Below are 23,693 nucleotides of genomic sequence, written 5' to 3'. Positions count from 1 at the left end.
ATCAGATCTAAATTAAAATCGCTTCAAGAGGACGAACTTGCATCGCTGTATCACCTCATAAAACATCGTGTCATTCGCAAGCGAGATTTTATCGGGGAGCTGGACACACATGATGGACTCCGTTTGACCCGACAGAGTGCTATTCTTACTGCAGTTTACCGGTACTTCACAGATCTGTACTCGCAATGCGATACGTATGGTGATGACGGCGGCTTGCTTTGCCCATCGTAGTTACGCCTGCAGACATCTCGGCGGTCGTAGACGATTTTGCTCCAGACGAAGTCCTTGAACTGATTTCTGGCTCATCATCGAATAAATCCCCTGGTCCTGATGGTCAGCCTCGGTAATTTTATGTGCGTTTCTGGCCCGAAAAAACTTAGAAAACTTCCGACCGATTACTTTACTCAATTTTAATTACAAATCCTTTGCCAGAGCACTCAACAGCTGATTGTCTCCATTAATGAAGCAAGTGATTCACAACCACCAAACATGCTTCCCTGGTCGCTCTATTATGACTCCCCTTTCGGAATATAAAGATGTAATAGCCATAGCGTCAGTCACCAAAGTGAATCTCGCATTGCTGTTTATCGACTTTTGCAAGGCATTTGATCGCGTCCTCCACGAGTACCTCCTACGGCTACTGCAGCGGACACGTCCGAAAGAACCACTTGACCATCTTCTTCTTCTGTGCGAATGCACAAACAGTGCCCGAACTCTTACGGGAATCGGCAACGCGCCGCGAGTAATGAGTATAATGGGCGGGGGCACTGCGAATGTAGTACGGGACAATACGTTGAGAATGTGGGTTTCACGGGAGGCATACCAGAGATAAATCCCTGCAGTCGCTCTATTTGCTGTGTCCTCGGTAGCTCAGATGGATAGAGCGTCTGCCATGTAAGCAGGAGATCCCGGGTTCGAGTCCCGGTCAGGGCACACATTTTCGTCTGTCCCCGTTGACGTATGTCAACGCCTGTAAGCAGCTAAGGGTGTTCATTTTATTGAAATTTCATTCTAACGAGCTGGTTGGTAACCGATGGAATCTGTTCTTTCGGACATATGTGCGTTTCTGGCCCGAAAAACCTTAGAAAACTTCCTACCGATTACTTTACTCAATATTAATTACAAATCCTTTGCCAGACACTCAACAGCAGATTGTCTCCATTAATGAAGCAAGTGATTCACAACCACCAAACATACATCCCTGGTGTGGGGTGTCACATTGTCCTACTGGAATGTCGGAATGCACAATCGACATGAATGGATACAGGTGATAAGACAGGATGCTTACGTTCGTGTCATCTGTCAGAGTCGTGTTTACACGTATAAGGGGGCCCATATCTCTCCAGCTGCACACGCCTCGCCTCGCGCCTGTTCTTTCGGACATATGTGAAAGAACAGATGAACGTGTGGGGTGTCACATTGTCCTACTGGAATGTCTGAATGCACAATGGACATGAATGGATACAGGTGATAAGACAGGATGCTTACGTACGTGTCATCTGTCAGAATCGTGTTTACACGTATCAGGGGGCCCATATCTCTCCAGCTGCACACGCCTGGACTCGACTAATGCCTGAAGTAGTGTTGGAGGGAACTGACACTATGAATCCTGCAGGGTTGTCCATAAATCCGTAAGATCTGTTCTGAAAGGCATGTTGCAAGATATCCCAGATATGCTCAATAATGTTCATGTCTGGGGAGTTTGGTGCCCAGCGGAAGTGTTAAAACTCAGAAGAGTGTTTCTGGAGCCAATCTGTTGCAATTATGAACGTGTGGGGTGTCACATTGTCCTACTGGAATATCGGAATGCACAATCGACATGAATGGATACAGGTGATAAGACAGGATGCTTACGTACGTGTCATGTGTCAGAATCGTGTTTACACGTATCAGGGGGCCCATATCTCTCCAACTGCACACGCCTCGCCTCGCGCCTGTTCTTTCGGACATATGTGAAAGAACAGATACCACCTTAGTAAATATATGTATATTATTTCTTTTCCATTCGATGGCAGTTTTGTGTAACACAAGTTTGTTCTTTAACATGGAACACAATGATTGGTGAAATAATACGCACATGTTATGTTGTGTCGTAGGTACGCATTCTACTGACGTACTGATATACAGTGAAGAGCCAAGAAACTGATACACCTGCCTAATATCGTGTAGGGCCCCACGAGCACGCAGAAGTGCCGCAATACGACGTGGCATGGACTCGACTAATACCTGAAGTAGTGTTGGAGGGAACTGACACTATGAATCCTGCAGGGTTGTCCATAAATCCGTAAGGTCTGTTCTGAAAGGCATGTTGCAAGGTATCCCAGATGTGCTCAATAATGTTCATGTCTCGGGAGTTTGGTGCCCAGCAGAAGTGTTTAAACTCAGAAGAGTGTTTCTGGAGGCAATCTGTTGCAATTATGAACGTGTGGGGTGTCACATTGTCCTACTGGAATTGTCCAAGACTGTCGGAATGCACAATGGACATGAATGGATACAGGTGATAAGACAGGATGCTTACATACGTGTCATCTGTCAGAATCGCGTTTACACGTATCAGGGGGCCCATATCTCTCCAGCTGCACACGCATCGCACCATTACAGTGTCTCCACCAGCTTGAAGAGTCCCCTGCTCACATGCTGGGTCCATCGATTCATGAAGTTGTCTCCATACCCGTACACGTCCATCCGATCGATAGAATTTGAAACGAGACTCGTCCGACCAGTCACGTTTTCAGTCATTAACAGTCCAATGCCGGTTTTGACGGGCTCAGGCGAGGTGTAAAGCTTTTTGTCGTGCTCATCAAGGACGCTCGAGTGGGCCTTCGGCTCCGAAAGGCCATATCGATGATGTTTCGTTGAACGGTTTGCAAGCTGTCACTTCCTGATGGTCCAGCATTAAAGTCTGCAGCAATTTGCGGAAGGTTTACACTTCTGTCACGTTGAACGACTCTGTTCAGTCTTCGTTGGTCCTTTTTTTGCTGCGATCTGATGTTCTACCGGATTCCTGATATTCACGGTACACTTGTGAAATGGTCGTACGCGAAAAACCCCACTTCATCGCTACGTCTGAGACGCTGTGTCCCATCGCTCGTGCGCCGCCTATAGCATCACATTCAGACTCTCTTAAATATTGGTCACCTGCCATTGTAGCAGCAGTAACCGACCTAACAACTGCACCAGACACTAGTTGTCTTATATACACGTTGCCAACCGCAGCGCCTTATTTTGCCTATTTATATATCTCTGTATTTGAATACGCATGCCTATACCAGATTCTTTGGCGCTTCATTCTAATTACGACCGTGTAAAGAATGCTTCTAACGTTACTACAGACTCGAGCATCAGCTGCCGATCGCGTATTATCGCAGTCCGCAGTCCTTCTCGTGAGTAAGAGAATGCGAGCCACGCGCAACCCTGTGGGTAGCTTCGCTGGTAGCTCAAGCGCCCAACCGTGTTCTACGTCGATGGGACGTATCCTATAGGTTTTGATGAGTGAGTTTGAGAGTATCGAAACATGACAAATATCACCGTATCTTTTGATTGCAATAAAGTAGAAGCTTAAATATCTTACCCCGGGAAATGACCGTTGACCATAGTATCAGACAAATTTCGGCTTGAGACCTCTTTCCTTTCCTGAGAAAAAGGGTTCTTAACAGTGCGACAGACAGACGGACACCAAAGTGATCCTGTAATGGCTCCGTTTTTACCGACTAAGGTACGGAAACTTAAAAACAGTATTTTTGGCAAGGGTCGTGCGAAGCATGAGCCATTTATGTTAACGTAGTTTGCACGCAGCTGTTGGCCCAAAGGAAAGAATACAGGACAGTAATCTGAGGTTCGTGGTTGTCGACTCTCTGTGTTGAAACGTTTTGTTTATTTTCAGTTTTTGCGTTAGTTAAACTGCAAATAAACCAAACTACTGCACAGTATGTTGTATTTGTTAACATTTTCGTAAAAGATATGAAAAGGAGACAGAGGTAATTTGGGATCGTAAATACATTTCCAGGAAGGGGCACACGAGAACTTTTACGTAAATTTAGATTTTTCAAAATATTTTGCAACTGATTATTTACACGAGGTGGGGTGATAGTCATCGTAAAAACAGGAGATTCCAATTTTCTGGTGGAGATGCCGACGGCAGCTCGAATCTCACCTTGAAGTGGAAATTCCGTACGATTTAATTACAATGCTTCTTTTCAGTCGAATCCACAGTGTAGAATACGCCGTAACACGGCATTTTGTAATGAATAATTCCAGGGAAGAGTCTAATGGTTTAACTAGCAAACCTTCTTCATTACTAGAAGCTTGTTTCGGCTATAACGCCGTTTCCAAGGAATCCCGTAGATGTTAATTCCCCTCTTGGAAAGTAATTTGAAGAGTTTCCGTGGACACCGTAAGTACAATCTTTTCTTTGAAATAATTTGCAATCCGATATTTTCTTTTAACGTAATTAATTATTACAAGATATTGAACATCACTTCGGTTAATTTCTAGCGTAAGTAGAATAATAAGCAACGTAAAAATTAAAAAGAACTAAATGTTTCTCAATAACCGCTCTACGTTACGACTGTTGGAGCTGCGTTCTGTACGCTTTCTGTTGCGCCAGCCGCTGCTTCCAAGCTTGCATCAATGGCTGACGTCTAACACGACCGGCTCCAAAACTGCTATTTTGCTTTTCTAAACGCTTTGTAAGGGAGTACTGATATCTTTGAGTTCTAAAATGTCGATAGTGCACTCCTTACTTATAGCTGGCTTCTTGAACTTTCGAAACTTAGCATGCCTTTTTCTGAATCATAGTGTCAGAAGAAGGGTCATTGTTGAGCTCCCGCACGGAGCAGTTGCTCGCAGCCATGTCGCGGGTTAGTAGTATGTGGAACTTGGTAGAATGGAATTAAAACATGAAAATGATACATCGATCTGTAGTAGAAAAGTATTTTAGTAAATCAATTACTTTGCGAAAAGGCGCGTGGAATTAATTACGAGATTTGTGGTTGAAACGGTGTCGTGTTTGTTAATCAGTAATTGTTAATCGTAGAAAATAAATGAAAACGACTCCATGATCACTGCTTGCCCATTTCCTTAGAGTGGAAACGCAACGTAGCAATGTCACGTAATGGCGAATGTGAAACAAGATTAACTGTTAGAATGAGACTAAATGAGTGTAGGTGTCGTTAGGGAAGTGTCTCGTTTGCTAAAGGGACAACGAAAGAAAGTAATTTGATTTTTATTGTTATAATTTCAAAATGACATTTTCCGTTCTTTAGCACAATAAATCCAATATCTGAGAAGTACAAGACTCGCCTATTCGTATCAGGCACAACGTCAGGTTTATTTCGTAACGAGGAGTGTTCTCTATGTAAAGTTCTCATACTTGAGTCTTGTAGCCAAAAAATTAATCCAAAAATAAACAGAAAAGGTCAAGACAAGAGCTTTACAACTTGGTCATCCGGAGCACCTTTCTGTGACATTCGTCTCTGGCCATGCACTGCATATACCGTAAATTTGGACTCATCATTGTCAGCCAATAGATGCGGTATCCTTGTATGTATCTATCGTCGGACGACTTGTCTGACATTTAGTATATCGTTCGTACTTAGCAGATGTGCGAGAAATATCCGGAAAACTGTTAATTTCTTGTAAGCAGCAAGCGGCGATATTCGCCACCGAGGGCCTTCATCATTCTGAGACTTTCATAAATATTCTTTGCTTTTTACTTACTTTAATCTTAAGCTGGAATTCGTATTCACTTGTAATCTAACCAGTGTACGAGATAGGCGAGTTTTTTGGAGGCGAGTGTCTTTGTATTGTGGTACTCTGTTAAAGGCCGCCATTACATAAATTCTTATCTTGGAAAAATAATTAGGTCATAATATTGACTAGAGAATTACTTGCTTGTGAATGTCTGTAGTACGGAAGTGTTGTCTAGGAAGTATAGTAGAAGATTCTGAAGCAAATGGTACGTTTATTCATCGATTTTCAACGGTTCCTTGATTTCACATGAGCAGTTGTTGCGTGTGTCATTAGGAATTGGGGTTGGGTTGTTGTGGGGAAGGAGACTAGACAGCGAGGTCATCGGTCTCATCGGATTAGGGACGGACGGGGAAGGAAGTCGGCCGTGCCCTTTCAAAGGAACCATCCCGGCATTTGCCTGGAGCGATGTAGGGAAATCACGGAAAACCTAAATCAGGATGGGCGGACGCGGGATTAGGAATTAACGAGGGCTGATCTGGTGGACGAGCCTGCTCGCGGTCACGACTATTTTAAGAGTACAGTTATTCTCTTGTCTTGAAATAGAGGAAATTTATACTACCACTAATCATTTCTCATTACGATGCTGTCATTGCATAAGGATCTATGGCGAGAAGAATAAAAACTTTTAATGTTGCAGTGCTGTCGATATCTCCCGCTTCAGTGGAGAAACTTCCACCAAATGCTCCTGCACGCTGAACGTCGACTCTATAAGCTTTTCAGTCCTGCTGGAACTATATGACACGTATTCGCAATTGCCAATACTGTGTAATGGAATGACAACAGTAGAATTTGTGTCGGACGGGAATCTGAACACGAGTTTCCCGCTTATCACGGGCGGTCATCTTACTATTTAATTTTCCTGGCGCCCAAAAGGAAGGCATGGGGCTGAAGTGAGAAGTGGTCACAACCCGACGCCTGACCACCATGTCGCGTTCCCACCACCCAGGAATCAAGGAAAGCGTAGGGATGTGGAGTAGAGGTATAATAAAAATCAATGTTTTATTTATTTATTTTTCTTTTTTAGAAAAAAAAATTAACATTAATACCACTGAGCATAGCAGGAAACCCTCGTCGCAAGGACAAGGCTGCAGCAAGACATCATACTCATTTGGACTATCGATACATAGTTTTTCAGACTACGACATTCCGAAGATCAGAGAATATATCTGTTCTAAGTGTAGGAGAGGCGGGAATCCACTCTTCATGGCAGAAACAACCCAGCCTTGGGGTGGGTTAAGGGAAACACTGGAAAAGAAATTGGAGAAAAGTTGTCTTTATTTGGGATTGCAGACAACTGCACAATGGCTTTCATTAATGAAGGGCCGAAAATCAAGGATACTTTTCTCGCTATCAGAAAACAAGTAGTGAGCTACGTGTTCACACATCCACTCCACAGACTTAGTCTTCTCTTGCAGGAAGTATGCCGTGTCCAGAAAGAGGAGCAGTTGAGCAGGTATCTGATGAGGAATTGTATGAGTAATTACAGCGAACATCAGTCGCACCACTAACCAGACACCTCCTGCCGATTTGCATATCAAGCGATGGTCATCTGCGTCCAAATCATCACAGGCGACACACAACGTGGTGTCTGCGAGGTGAACTCCATGCAGCCGTGGCCAGCATATTTGCTTTCCATTGACAGTAAGGTACCATGAGACTGGACGTCAGTTTCAAGATAAGGAGCGCAAACCGATCGCTAAATGGCAAGCCAGTCAACGCGGGGATGCTTCACCTCAAGCACATTCGGTGACTTGTGGTGCTGAAGAAAGCCATAGATCGTCGTCGTGGATGCCAAGTGCGTTGGCGTTTTCACAGTACGGACAAGGAAAAGGTGGCGGAAGTAACAGAAGGGCGGTGGGAGGTCCCAAAACGGGATAGGTTCTGAGAGAGTGTGTGATACAAAAGCTACCAGCAATAGGCTAGTAAGGCACTAGGACAACGGCGTCACAACGCCATGTGAGAGCCAATGAAAAGGGCTATTGCTCTGTCAGGCACATGACACAGACCCTGTGCCGCGTAAGGACAAGGGTCTAGTGCCTTATCCTGAACATAAATCCGTGGCAAATAAAAGAACGCAATACCGCTAGCATGTGGCGGGCCATGGACGGCCGAATACGAAGTCTCTGTGCCACGTGGGGGATGCATGACGCCGAATATACATTTACGTATTGTGTGCGTTGAAGAATATCGAGTGCCTGTTCAAATGGCTCTGAGCACTATGGGACTTAACATCTATGGTCATCAGTCCCCTAGAACTTAGAACTACTTAAACCTAACTAACCTAAGGACATCACACACATCCATGCTCGAGGCAGGATTCGAACCTGCGACCGTAGCAGTCGCGCGGCTCCGGACTGAGCGCCTAGAACCGCTAGACCACCGCGGCCGGCGAGTGCCTGTAAAGGGTGATCTAAGATCCCACCTCGTAGTTAGGAAAGTAGACGTAGGCAGTTGAGGGCAACTTCCGTCGCAGATCACTTGCGAAATCGACTCCTACACATCGGAGAGTATCAGCTACACACAAAGGGACAGCGCTGTCTGCAGGAAGACCCCCACCAATACCCATGGCGCTCGATTTGGGACGTTCGCAGCTACTGGAAGCTTCACCGTATATGGTAACCCTTGACGGTGACTCCCTGACCTCAGCACTGTTATGACGAATTATGACGAGAATGTCTGCATAAGCATTGCTGCTAAAGACATTCCCTCCGAAGGACATCCTAGAGAGGCGTTGATGGAGGCCGCAGGTCAACAGTTCCATGGCGAAATCACACAACATTGCAGAGAGCAGGTAGTCTTCACACACGGGATCGTGATTGGATGAGTGAAACAACCACTGTAGAGTACACGAGAAGTAGCTTCACGAAGCTTGACAATGTAGACGATAGGTATCGGGGTATCATATATTGTGGAGCACCCCTTCCAGGTAGTCGTGATCGACCCGATCGAAAGCCTGGCTGGAGTCAAGAGCTGCCAAAAGTCCCGGCATACGATGAGCGTGAGCAAGAGCGATTATGTCCCGAGAGCGTCAGAGGGCATTGCGAATGTTTTTGGCACCTCCCAAGGAAGTTTAATCGGGGTAAACAACGCACCGCGCCGTCCTTTTAAGCCGCACAGCCTACAGCCATGTAAAGATCTTTCTATCACTGTTGAGTAAAGTCAAGGGGTGGTAATAAAATTTCCGTGAGGTACCCCGAGGCTTGTGGATGGAAAGGAGAAACCGTCTGGGATCGGCACGAAAGGCCCTGACAAATATCCGCCCATATTGGCGTTAGTCGGGGACGAAATATCCGATAAAACTCCAGTGGGAGGCTCTCAGGGCCAGCCAATTTGTTCATAGAAACTGCCTGGATAATATCACGGGCTTCGTCCTCTGTGACATTAGCAAGCAGATCCATCGTTGCATCCACGGGAACCAAGCCAAAGGAAAGTCTGGAGACCGCCGTAATGTTGGCAGGGTGGTGACGTTGTTCAGAGTGCAGCATAATATAATGTGCATGGAGGGCTGACCCTATGTCCCGTTGGGTATCAAAACGCTGCCCATTATTGGGCTCTGGAGGTGTTTTCTTTCCACTATGACGTGGTACATAGATGAACGCTCCTGCAATAGCCCGTCGTGTGTGCATGCCCTGACTATATATGGTTCAAGGCAGCGGCGAGAGAGGGATGGCACGATTCGCTGTCGCCTGGTTCAAATGGTTCAAATGGCTCTCAGCACTATGGGGCTTAACACCTGAGGTCATTAGTCCCCTAGAACTTAGAACTACTTAAACCTAACTAACCTAAGGACATCACACACATCCAAGCCCGAGGCAGGATTGGAACCTGTGACCGTATCAGTCACGCGGTTCCAGACAGAAGCGCCTAGAACCGCTCGGCCACAGCGACTGGCTGCGCCATCACCTGGCGCTCTAGCAAACACGACACTATAGAACATTCCTGGACAATGGTGAAATAGAATTCCTGAGTTCGTCGCCGCCACGCTGCAACGTCCCTTCCGTAACCAGACAAGACCTTTCGCAGGGCAGTTTTTGCACAGTGTACCCATCATGACAAAGCAGACTGATAGGCAACACGGAGTCGACGACAACCTGTGCACGTGATCTCAATGAGCCACAGGCAGTCGGGTGAAGTAAGGTTGATCACGTTTAGAATCCATGATCCACAGCCATGCCACACCCTTAGACAGCAGAGATTGGCGGTGAAGATACGTGCCGAACGGTCAGACAATGCAAAAAACTTCAGCAGCCTGCACCCCACTGACAATATGGCGGAAGATGTAAACATGATCGATGTGGCTGGAAGAATGGTAGTGAAATGTGTGAACCCCAGACGATCGCTATAAATATACTACCAAAAATCCAAAAATGCTGAGGTGCTGGAGAACTGTCGCTAGTATCACGTATGGAGAGTGATGTGGTAGATGGTCTTTGGGTACCTGGCTGCGTTTGAAATCGCCTCCCACGATCAATGCATCCTGCGACCCAGGGAAAGAGGTGTGACTTTCTCTGAGAAGAAGATAGAATGTTCACGGTGGCGACCTGAACCAAATGGCGCACATAGCTCGGAATCAGGAAGATAGGCATAAGAACACGTAGGAGGATCGCCACCACACTAGCAGCAGGGAAACCATGAGAGACATGTGCTGTAAAACCAGGCGGAGCACAGAAAGTTGCAACGTGCAGCTCCTGAATGAGAGCAATGTCAACGTCCGCAGCATACAGCATATCATGCAGTAAAGACAGTTCGTACTGTATGCGAATGTTGTTGACAATTACTGTGGCTATGCGATAAAAGCTACCATCGCTAGGTGGATTCAGAGATGGGGGAAGCACAGGTAACTCCCACTTAGGCCCCCTTGAAATGGTATACCACTGTCATGGGGAGGGAGCCAACCTCACCAATTGGGGTCATCACTCTGTACACCTCTAGAATATCCAATCTTAGCTCTGAATTCATCCATCCAGGAGACAGAGGTCTCACCAGTCCAGTTCAGTGGAACGTTATCAAGGATGCGCGCCTATAGGTTGCATCAGACACAAAAAGGGAGGCAACCGCATCAGATGCAGGTGGGGGAAGTTAGATGTCCGGAAGTGATGCTGACTGGAGATGGAGGCGTCGTAAGGTGCCAGGGCGTTAGAGAACAGCGCACCATCAGTAGCAGGGTCGTCATCCTGTGCACACATTCGATGGAGTCATTCATCAGAAGGAGTACAGCGTTGTCTCTTCTGTTTCCTCGGCGACTGTTGCTTCCTAACATGCTGTTCTGTGCCGGATGGCGGGCAACTATCGTTCGACATGTGGGCAGACGACAGAAAACTGGAGGTCAATTCAGCCCCATGATCAACAACCATGGGGTCAGACAGAGAGCTTGTAGCTATGTGTCAGCGTTCATTTCTACTGCCACCGGCTGGAGTGTAGGAGAGACAGGCAAAACGTGCATCGCGTCGTCGAGAGGAGTCGACGCCGGTAACGACTATTCCAGAGGATGCACAGCAGTCAGCACCGCTGCAGATGGGTAAGACAGAGGTAGTAGCACAGTGCCCGCCACAACCTGAACACGTGCGCAGCTGGCCAACGCACGTGACGACAGCCCTACAGCCGGCAGTAACCAAGTAGGAAGGCACATGTTTACGTAGTTCAAATTTATGTGGCGGACACCATTAAAGACCCAGTAGGTTTCCAACGTCTTGCATGCTTCAGCAACGTGACTGGCGACGTTCCTGTGTGGTTTAAAGGTGGACACCACAATGTCCACCGATACCTCAAACGAGAATTCGAAGACCCAGAACGCTCGGAAGTCAAAACCAGCGTGATTAACCACGTCAGACCTTGTATATCGGTCAGAGTATCGGAACTTGAGATCGCCAGAATGGCGCTGCACAACATCTACATCTACATGGATACTCTGCAAATCACATTTAAGTGCCTGGCAGAGGGTTCATCGAACCACCTTCACAATTCTCTATTATTCCAATCTCGTACGCCGCGCGGGAAGGGAGAACACCTGTACCTTTTCGTACGTGCTCTTACTTCTCTTATTTTATCACGGTGACCGTTTCTCCCTAAGTAGATCGCAATCAACTAAATATTTTCGTATTCGGAGGAGAAAGTTGGTGATTGGAATTTCGTGAGAAGATACCTCTGCAACGAAAAACGCCTTTATTTTAATGATGCCCATCACAAATCCTGTATCATTTCAGTGACACTGTCTGCCCTGTTTCGCAATAATACAAAACGTGCTGCCCCTCTTTGAACTTTTTCGATGCACTCCATCATTCCTATCTGGTAAGGAACCACAGCGTGCAGCAGTATTCTAAAAGAAGACGAACAAGAGTATTGTAAGTGGTCTCCTTAGTAGATCTGTTCCAGTTTATGAGCACCCTGCCAATAAAACGTAGTCTTTGTTAGCCTTCCCCTCAACATTTTGTATGTATTTCTTCCAATTTAAGTTGTTCGTAAGCGTAATTCGTAGGTATTTTGTTTAATTTACTGTCTTTATATTTCACTGATTTATTGTGTAACCAAAGTTTAATGGATTCCTTTTAGCACTCATGTGGATGACCTCACACTTTTCGCCATTTAGGGTCAACTGCTGATTTTCGCACCACACATGTATTTTTCTAAATCGTTTTGCAATATGTTTTGATCTTCTGATGATTTTACTATTCGATAAATCACAGCGCCATCTGCAAACGACCTAAGACGGCTGCTCAGATTGTCTCCCAAATAGTTTATACAGATAAGAAACATCAAAGGGCCTATAACACTACCTTCGGGAACGCCAAAAATCACTTCTGTTTTACTCGATGACTTTCTGTCAGTTACTACGAATTGTGAACTCTCTGACAGGAAATCACGAATCCAGTCACATAACTGAGACCATATTCCATTGGCACGCAATTTCACTACAAGCCGCTTGAGTGTTACAGTGTTAAAAGCCATCCAGAAATGTAGAAATACGGAATAAATTTGAAATCCTTTGTCGATAGCATTCAACAATTCGTGAGACTAAAGAGATTGTTGTGTTTCACAAAAACCAAGTTTTCTAAATCCTTGTTGCCTAGGTGTCAATGGACCGTTTTCTTCGACGTTATTCATAAGGTTCAAACACAATATATGTTCCAGACCCCTACTGCATATCGATGGTAATGATATGTTTCTGTAATTTAGTGGATTACTCCTACTACCTTTCTTGAATATTGGTGTGATCTGTGTAACTTTACAGTCTGTGGGTGCGAATCTTTCATCTAGCGAAAGGTAGTATATGATTGTTAAGTATGGAGCTATTGCATCAGCATAATCTGAAAGGAACATAATTGGAGTACAGTCTGGACCAGAAGATTTGCTTTTATTAAGTGATTTAAGTTGCTTCACTACTCTGTGGATGTCTACTTCTACGTTACTCATGTTGGCAACTGTTCTTGATTTTGATTCTGCAATATTTACTTCGTATTCTTTTGTGAAAGCATTTCGGAAGGCTGTGTTTAGTAACTCTGCTTTTGCACGACTGTCTTCGATAGTATAACTGTTGCTATCGCTCAGAGAAGGCACTAATTCCAGTAAACTTTTCTTGATCAGGAAACAGTGCTAGTCTGTTTCTTGTATCCTCCTCGCTCCGTCCATCATGAGTTATTTTGCTGCCTAGGTAGCAGAATTCCTTACCTTCGTCTACTCTGTGATCCCCAGTTCTGATGTTCTCATTGTTCTCATCGCTGCAGGTACTCTTTACTTTCGTCTTACTTCGTTTTTCTCTCAGTCCATATTCTGTACTCGGTTGACCAATCATTCCATTCAACACAATCTGTAATTACTGTTCTTCACTTTCACACAGATCTTTTCTTCAATTTCCATCGTCGCTTCTTCAATGTATAGGTAGATAAACAGCGGCGAGAAACTGCATCCCTACCTTACACCCTTTTCAATCCGAGCACTTTGTTCTTCATATTTCATTCTTATTGTTTCCTCCTGAGATTTATACATATTGTATAATACGCTTCTATTACTATAGCTTATTCTATGTTTCTCAGAATTTCGAACATCTTACACCATTCTACACCGACGAAAGCATTTATCGATATCAATAAATCCTACGATAGTGCATTAATTTTCTTCAGTCTTTCTTCCATTCTCAGTGGAAAAATCAGAAGTGTCTTCCTGATCTCTTTATCTGTCCTTAAGCCAAACCGATAGTCTTCAAACACATCCTCAATTTTCTTTTCCATTGTTCTGTATATTATTCTTGTCAGCAACTTGGGTGTATGAGTTCTTAACCAGACTGAGCAATAATGGTCGCACTTGTCGACTCTTGCTGTCTTCGGAATTGTGTGGACGATATTCTCCTGGAAGTCTGATGGTGTATCGCCAGCCTCATACATTCTGCACACCAACCTGAATAGTAGTTCTGTTGCCAATTTCTCCATTGATTTTAGAAAATCCGATGGCTTGTCGTCTGTTCCTTCTGTATTATTTGATCTTAAGTTCTCCAAAGCTCTCTGAAATTCTGATTCTAGTAATGGTTCCCCTATCCCTTCTAAATCGATTCCTGTTTCTTCTTCTATCACGTCAGACAAATCTTCTCCGTCATAGAGGCCTCCAATGTACTCTTTCCACCTATACTCTGTCTCCTCTGCATTTAACAGTGCTGTTCGCACTGCACTGTTAGTGTTTCGACCCTTGCTTTTAATTTAATTCTATATGCTGAGTCAGTCCTTGTGCCGTCTCCTGTCGAATTTTCCCTACGAATATACCTGAAAAGGACTTAATATTTTTCTGAAATATGCGAGAAACACTGACATTTTTTTCACTTGAAGAGTATTGAGAGAAAAGGACAAAGATAATAATTACGATTTGTTATCTGTGTAGACAATGATTAAATAAGACAATACCTACTCAGGTAATTTTCATTTGTCTGATAAAAGAGAAGACACTGCTCGTTTTTGGATTAGTACCGCTGACCTAGCAAAACTAACTCTTCCTGTGCTCCATATTAAGAGGTCTGTATGAAGTGTAATAATCGTTAATTTATGTAAATCGTTTTTAGAATACAAAATGTTGTTTGTACTATTGAAAGCGTCTTTTGTTTGTAAAAGAAGCGCGTTCTCTTCTGCAGTTGTTGAAAATTATATTAGTTGCGATCTTACCCTATTGTTGTCGGCCATTATACTCCGTACAACTATGCTTCGTAATAACGGCTCTTCCAGACCAGGTATTATTAAGATAAGGTTCTCAATTTATTCATTTATGAAAGTATTGATGCATCTCCGCCATTATTTTCATTTTCTGATGTAAATTTTGCCGCAATGGGCCACTAGCGTCGAGTTCGTTATTTTTTCAAGTAGGTGCTATAACAGAGAAAGCTATAACGAAATGCACTTCATGTAATTAAAATCAACATACCAGTGTGCATGCATTCGAACCTCAAGGTTTCATACAGTGTACATGCATTCGAACCTCAAGGTTTCAACCCCTGAGACAAAAAGACGTCACATTCATATATTGTTTTTGCTTTGGTGTGCAATAACGTGTCCGCACGATAACGTAACTTCAATAAAAGGAATTAATTATAATCAAGGCCGAGGTGTTGGGTGTAATAAGTCGGTGTTAAAATTTTTTAGAAATTAAAAGATTGTAAGAAAATCTGTGACAAAAGTAAGTAACAATTATCAGTTTAAAAGATAATATCAGTCAACACGCTACAATTAAACTACACAGGCAATATATACATATACATACATTACATCCTTCCGACAATACTGTCTTTCTCGATTTCTTCATGTGTTTCAAGCTACCACTTCGCCTTTATTTCGTTCCTAAGTGCCTTGTACACATGTATTCCTGAATTTTCCTGAATAATTTTGTGTTTTCTGCTTTCGTCGATCAACTGAAGTATTCCTTTTATTATCCATTGTTTCTTCACGGTTATCTTATTTGTACATGAGTTTCTCTTTCCAACTTTTGTGATTACCCGTTTTAGAGGTGTCCGTTCCTCATCAATTGATGAGCGTACTGAGCTACTCATTATGGTCGTATCTATAGCCCCAGAGAACTTCAAGCGTATCTCTACATTCATTAGTACCTCCTTGTCCCACTCTTTGCCCATTCATTCTTCGTCACTAGACTCTTAAACATCAGCCTACTCTTCATCATTACATCACAGCAAGCGTGTTATTGCCTGTTATACAGTTACAGTTGCGTTAAGCCCTGTGAAAAACTGACTGTAATTATTTGAATGTATAATTTCTGGTGACATCACTAGTTCTTATCACTTCATTAAATGACTAAGAGGTTGTGAGATTAAGAAGAAATAGCCTTAATTAAGTTTCTCATCCACGTCTGCTAGAAACATAAATTATTATTATATCATACTGCCAGAGGTAGTAAGGAACTGCTGCTCTCTCGCAGTACAATAATTTCTGTAGTGTTGAGCCATGATGTAATGGTGGTGCGCATTACATTGTTATTGCCTCACTACTAATTTTGCTTTGTTTCGTCGTAGTGCAATGATTGTAACAACAACAAAAAGTTGTGTGATATCAACTAAATACCTAGGAATTACAACTACCAACAATTTAAATTGGAAGGAACACACAGAAAATGTTGTGGGGAAGGCTAACCAAAGACTGCGTTTCATTGGCAGGACACTTAGAAAATGCAACAGACCTACTAAGGAGACTGCCTACATTAGGCTTGTCCGTCCTCTTTTAGAATACTGGTGCGCGGTGTGGGATCCTTACAGACAGGACGGACTAAGTACATCGAAAAAGTTCAAAGAAAGGCAGCACGTTTTATATTATCGCGAAATACGGGAGAGAGTGTCACAGAAATGATACAGGATTTGGGATGGACATAATTAAATGAAAGGCGTTTTTCGTTGCGACGGAATCTTCTCACGAAATTCCAGTCACCAACTTTCTCCTCCGAATGCGAAAATATTTTGTTGACACCGACTTACATAGGGAGGAACGATCACAAAGATAAAATAGGGGAAATCAGAACTCGTACGGGAAGATATAGGTGTTCATTCTTCCCGCCCGCTATACGAGATCGGAATAATAGAGAATTGTGAAGGTGGTTCGAAGAACCCTCTGCCAGGCACTTAAATGTGATTTGCAGAGTATCCATGTAGATGTAGATCACTTCAGTGCAAAATAAATTCTGCATTCAAATCCACTCTGAACCCTAGCAAGCCGCGATGAGTTCTACACAGAAAAGTAAATAATGGTTCTGTCGAATAGTTGGCAGCTCATTTGAAAAACCCTTTCCAGCTTCTCGTGTTGTCCGTATCTAAACCTCGACTACACAGAAAATCATTCTGTTAATTCACCGCCATCCTGTCACAAAGAGTGAAAATAGTTTTTAGATTTTCGTCTGGCAACCTAACTTTCAAACCCGTGAATCGTTTGGAATCTGGTGTCCATGTCGAAGCGACCACTTCATGTCACGTCTAATCGGAAATTGTCGACAAAGTAAAAGCTCTCCTCGGCTTCTGTACAGTACTGACAATGGTTTATTGTTGTCGTCTTCGCTTCTTGTTGAGAAGTGGCTAGACTCAGCCATTTATCGGCTCGGAAACATATTACCGATAGAAGTCTTCGCTCTATTGTATCTTTGCACGTAGTAAACGATCAGTGACCGTTATCTCGTTGCGCTTCAGTGCGCGGCCTGCCCCTTCTGCCCCATTTAAGAACTCTGTGTGTGCAATCTGTTGCGTGTATGTGTTTCTCGCTGACGCAGCATTCTGCATGAACGACAAAAGTGACTGACAGCACGTGGCAGCTTCAGACGACAAAAACACGAACGCAGGTACAGTTACGGAAGTTTCGCAGGTGAGCGACGGCCGCGGCGCTGTCTCTCCTCCGCACCAGCTAGCGCTGAAGCGCTCGTCACACTGGAGAGCGACAGCTGCGGGTCTCCACGGCAGAGCACTCGAGCGGATGCGCCGGCTGCTATGAAACACTTATCATCCGATTTTAGGAAAACTGTCAGCGAAAAAAATCTAATTCTTTCTCGTCTTACAGACTGATATCTTCGCTCGATAAAGGATTGAATTTGTTTCCTTTATTCATTAAAGTAAGAATGCTGAAGATTAGATGGGTAGATCACATAACTAATGAGGAGGTATTGAATAGAATTGGAGAGAAGAGAAATTTATGGCACAACTTGACTAGAAGAAGGGACTGGTTGGTAGGGCAATTTAGTATTGAAGGGCAGCGTGGAGGTTAAAAATCGTAGAGGAAGACCAAGAGATGAATACACTAAACAGATTCAGAAGGATGTAGGTTGCAGTAGTTACTCAGAGATGAAGAATCTTGCACAGTATAGAGTAGCATGGAGAGCTGCATCAAACTGTGGTGTCACCGCCAGACACCACACTTGCTAGGTGGTAGCCTTTAAATCGACCGCGGTCCGTTAGTATATGTCGGACCCGCGTGTCGCCAATATCAGTGATTGCAGACCGAGCGCCGCCACACGGCAGGTCTAGAGAGACTTCCTAGCACTCACCCCAGTTGTACAGCCGACTTTGCTAGCGATGGTTCACTGACAACTTACGCTCTCATTTGCCGAGACGATAGTTAGCATTGCCTTCAGCTACGTCATTTGCTACGACCTAGCAAGGCGCCATTACCAGTTACTATTGATGCTATAAAACATGTACCGTCAAGAGCGATGTTCACCAACTATGGATTAATGTTAAGTATTCCAGAAGCTCCGTACTTTTTTTACTAGACTCAACTCCTTTAACTGTTCCAGACCTCACGCCAGCCTGCGTGAGCTTAAACGCGTGCCTTTCGGCTACCTCATAGTGGCTTGGCTGTCTTGCCAAGTCACAACACAAACCAGTCTCAGAACTGAAGACCACAGCAGCAGCAGCATTCATTATAGTAACTATGCTCTACGAAACTACGTAAATGACTTTTGTAAAGTTGAGAACATAATCATATCTCTCTTAGTTCTCGAGATTTCTGGTCTTGTACGAGACAAAAGATTCACGCGTGGTGCGCCCACTTCCATCGTTGTGCATCAAGAATCGTGTGGTCTCAAAAACGGTTATACTTCATAAACGTATGAATATACCGAAATGACTTTTTTTTGAAAATGACAGCACGCATAGCGGGCGTATTTTGTTGTAAGATTAACACCAGAAACTTTTGTCAAATGTTTGAGCGGAGCGAAAAAAGACACCCTATGGTTTTGACTCGGAATGGCAAATGGGGTATCAGAGTGACCAAAGTGAGGTCTATTTTAGCCAAAATATTTAATTGCTTGATGATAATGAGCATAATTAAAGAAAACTTAATTAGTGGCAGGAGGGAAAACTGAAATACTTCACGAATAGCTGCTGCCATCTATCTAAATCAAGTGTCAAAACGTTCATCTCCTCAAGGTCTAGTTACCTTGCGCACAAAAAGTACCCTGGCGTCATATTTAATTGTCAAAAAGGCCATGATTCGAGTGCTTCGGTGGAGACGTAACAGTGTTTTTTCTTGTATTGTTTGTGAGGCCTGATATCGTAGTCTGCATCCTATCAGCGTGAGACACACGGTTTCGAAGCTTCCATCTTCCTGTCAGTTGGAGGAGATGCATCTGCACACTTCATTGTGTCATCAGTCTACATGTCAAGCACAGGGTCATACGTCGATGGTAAGAACAGTGATCGGAAGTGACAGACAGTAACCAGCGTCTTGTAAAGCCCACAGCATGGCGTTGGAGTACCTCCTTCCGACAACACAGGCGGGACAAGGTCCTCCTTACACCTCTTCGCATGGCCACAGCCCTTTTATGTATGGGTTCTTGCTCCAGCGAGAGCATAATACCACGTGTGGTGCTTGTGGCATACAGATTACGATACACAGTATTTTAGTAGGTTACGTTTTGTACTCGGACAAGCGGCTTATTTGTCAACCAATTAGTCAACTTTCTTAAATGGCAATGACGCGTATCTGCTATGTCGTTTTAACTTTCCTGCAACGTCCGACTTGTTACCTACAGTTTAAAGGCGACGTTTTTAATCTCATATCAGAGTAGCTGCATGACCCGTGTTTTTTGTACGTGATGAATCAGCCACATGTTTTTGTTAATCTACTTTCGTTTTACTCTCGTCTTACGTAAAAATACTTAACAGGTGTAGAACATCTGAACAATTTTAACGCAGCCTTCCGTGACGTGCTCTTCTGAGACTGTGCGGGTGATCTTAGCTGAGACTGGGGATTAGTGAGTGCGATTTTATCTCGTGTTGCTGTTTAACTCTTTACTCGTATTTTCTCCATTTCAGCAACATTCGTTCCTGATAATCTCGTCGTTGAGAGACCGAGCCCACAAACACACATACAGTCACAGACACAAACATACATACAAACGCACACTCACTCATACACACTTATTGGAAGACCGGTGGCAGCTGCACGTAAAACACTAGCAGTTGTCTATTTCGTTTGCTGCGCTGCGAGCGGGTCATCGAAGAAAATTTAAGCCGGTGAGACCCAGTTTAAAACAAATTGCTTTCATATATCCCGTCTACCACAGGGAAGTAACATGTATTTCCATGGATGATAGTTACAAAATTAACCATAGGTAACTTTTCTTATTTAACTTCAAAAGCTTCATTTGCTCTTTCATTGCTGTTGCAAGCTATCTGTCTCTGGTTGTATTTTCCATTATGATGGTTGTAGTTCCCCTGCCAAAATGTTAAAAACTTTGTGTTACGCTATGATTGCTTTGGCGGGGATTACGGGCACAAGTTATTATAACCTGGCGTTCTGTTTTTGTTTGTACTGTGGTTCTTAATGAATATTTCCTTTTTGAGACTATAGTTTTGCAGGCTGGACATGTAAAATGTTGATAGATTTTTTATTTAATAATATCAGCCTATATGCATCCTAAACTTCCTTACGTTTACAGCTAAGTTCTGTGTGTTATCCCGGAATTTTCTGTTCATATATTTTTTATTATGTGTGTTTCAGTTGTGTTCATGTTTTATGAGACTTTTTCAGATATTTTAGTTGTCCTGTGTGGACAGTTTAATGCCCTGGAATACCTGCGAACTTCCATCACCTTGACAGTCGGTGTAGTCTGTCGGTGACAGTAGATAGCTGCTTATTGTAATTTGGGAGCAGTAGTGAACGTTTTATAAATGATTGTAGTGTTTGTGGAGTACGTAATTTTTATTCTTACCTACATGCGTTGCGCCTGACCTCAAGAAATTTGTGTAAATTTTATTTTTTTTCTGCAGAGGAGTGCTGAAAACTAGCCAAATAAAATAATTTTCCTTTTTACTTTATTTTGTTTTCAATTACTTATTTATTCATTTTTGTCGGCAGTTTCCACTCCCTGGTACTCGGTATCTACCTGTCCACAGATGTATCTTGGCGTCCCTGGTATTGCTTTAGTCTTTTTTCTGCCTTTCGTAGGCCACGGCGGTTATCTGAGTGGTTCACACAAGGCTCTGCCCATTAACCACAAATGTTACATCCGCAACAGTCGGGATGCAGTAGTTACCTCTAATAGTTCTTGTTCTGCGAACCTACTGATATTTTCTTAAGCACAATCAAAGGTCTAACTTACACTCCAAAAGTCGTCCGATTTTCATTGCAGCAGTAGCCGTAAAATTACCATCACATTGTGGCCGGACTTCATACACCTCCATGAAGGTAAAAGTAAAATATATCATAAAGAGCCATCACGAATGCAACATGGTCCCAGAGATGTATGAAGTTATTGAAACATATACAAAAAATAAATAAATAAAAAAATAAATAAATAAAAACTTTCAGCCGTGGTCTAGGGAATCCGGCACGGTAGCTCAGCGTGTTCGGTCAGAGGACTGCTCACCCTCAGTAATAAAAAAATTCAGTAAAGGAATCAACGATCAACTTGAACGGATGTCTTGTGACGTCCGCCCACACCAAACGCCACGAACAATACCGAAAAAACATGAAAAAAGAGGGGATAGCGTCTTTGAATAATAATCAAAACGTCCTCGGTTCCGGGTTTGAATCCCGCCCCTGCTTAAAATTTGATTAATAATCAGCATTGGCGGCCGAAGACTTCCGGCATAAGAAGTAACCCTCGAATTGCCAACGGCCTTGTGAAAAAGGGCGGGGGAGCGGACAGAGGTTCAGGAAACTCTCTTGTCCTAGGGGTGGGAAACTTCCCCTAAAGGTGGAAGAATCAGCATTGATTAACGGCAAGAGGATGCAGAAATAGATGGAAACCACTACATTAAAGATACGTAAGTGTATCCAGAGGACATATGGGTTGTAATTGAAAAGTGCCACGATGATCTCTCCATTGGCAAAAGATTCCGGAATTGTCCCCCATTCGGATCTCTGGGAGGGGACTGCCAATGGGGAAGCGAACATGATAAAAAAGAACATTGAATAACCAACGAAAGGAAAACTTTCTATGAGGCGTGGCGTGGAATGTCAGGAGCTTGAACGTAGTAGGGAAATTAAAAAACCTGAAAAGGGAAATGCAATCTAGATATAGTAGGGGTACTGAAATGGAAACAACACAAGAATTTCTGGTCAGATGAAGATGAGTATAGGGTAATATCAACAGCAGCAGGAAACGGTATAACGGGAGTCGGATTCGTTATGAATAGGAAGGTTTGTTGCTGTGAACAGTTCAGTGATAAGGTTGTTCTTATCATAATCGACAGCAAATCAACACCGACAAAGATAGTTCAGGTATATATGCCGACGTCGCAAGCTAAAGATGAAAAGATAGAGATAGTATATGAGGATATTGAAAGGGTAATGCAGTGCGTAAAGGGAGAAAAAATCTAATAATCACGGGAGACTGGAATGCAGTAGTAGGGTAAGGAGTAGAAGAAAAGGTTATTGGAAAATGTGGGCTTGGGACAAGGAATGAGAGAGGAGAAAGACCAACTGAGTTCTGTAACAAGCTTCACCTAGTAATAGCGAATACTCTATTCAAGAATCACAAGCGAAGGAGGTATACTTGGAAAAGGCCGGGTGATATGGGACGATTTTAGTTAGACTACATCATAGTCAGACAGAGATTCTGATACTGGATTATAAGGCGTCCCCAGGAGCAGATATAGACTCAGATCACAATGTAGTGGTGATGATGAGTAGGCTGAAGTTTAAGACATTAGTCAGGAAGAATCAATAAGCAAAGAAGTGGGATACAGAAGTACTAAGGAATGACGAGATACACTTGAAGTTCTCTAATGCTTTAGATACAGCAATCAAGAATAGATAACATTCCATTAGGATTACTAAAATCATTGGGGCAAGTGGCAATAAAACGACAATTGACATTGGTGTGTAGAACGTATAAGTCCGGCGAAATACCACTGACTTTCCGGAAAAATATCATCCACAAAGTTCCGAAGACTGCAAGAGTTGGCAAGTGCGAGAATTATTGCACAATCAGCTTAACAACTCATGCATCCAAGAATGACAAGAATAACATATAGAAGAATGGAAAGGAAAATTGAGGTTGTGCTAGATGATGATCAGTTTGGGTTTAGAAAAGGTAAATGCACGAGAGAGGCAATTCTGACGTTGCGGTTGATGATGGAAGCAAGACTAAAGAAAAATCAAGACGCGTTCATATGATTTGTAGACCTAGAAAAAGCCTTCGACAATATAAGACGGTGCAAGGTGTTATAAATTCTGATAAAAATAGGTGTAATCTATAGGGATAGACGGGTTATATACAGTATGTACAAGAGCCAAAAGGGACGAAGAACGAAGTGGTCGGATTAAAAAGGGTGTAAGACAGAAATGTAGTGTTTCCCCCTACTTTTCAATCTGTACATCGAAGAAGCAATGTCGGAAATAAAAGAAACGTTCAGGAGTGGAATTAAAATTCAAGGTGAAAGGATATTACTGATACGATTCGCCGATGACACTGCTATCCTGAGTGAAAGTGAAGAAGAATTACATGATCTGCTAAACTGAATGAACAATCTA

General features: G+C 43.3%; 1 non-coding gene across 1 annotated transcript; it reads left to right on the top strand.

The window, feature by feature from the left end:
* Positions 1–858: 858 nt before the first annotated feature.
* On the top strand, positions 859–933 carry Trnat-ugu (transfer RNA threonine (anticodon UGU)). Its single transcript has one exon. It is a non-coding gene; the product is annotated as a tRNA-Thr (tRNA).
* Positions 934–23,693: the final 22,760 nt, after the last annotated feature.

The sequence above is a fragment of the Schistocerca serialis genome, chromosome 5 (genome assembly GCF_023864345.2).
Source record: "Schistocerca serialis cubense isolate TAMUIC-IGC-003099 chromosome 5, iqSchSeri2.2, whole genome shotgun sequence".
Taxonomy (NCBI): Eukaryota; Metazoa; Arthropoda; class Insecta; order Orthoptera; family Acrididae; genus Schistocerca; species Schistocerca serialis.
The sequence above is the reverse complement of the archived record's forward strand: the minus strand, read 5'-3'. Positions and strand labels throughout refer to the sequence as shown.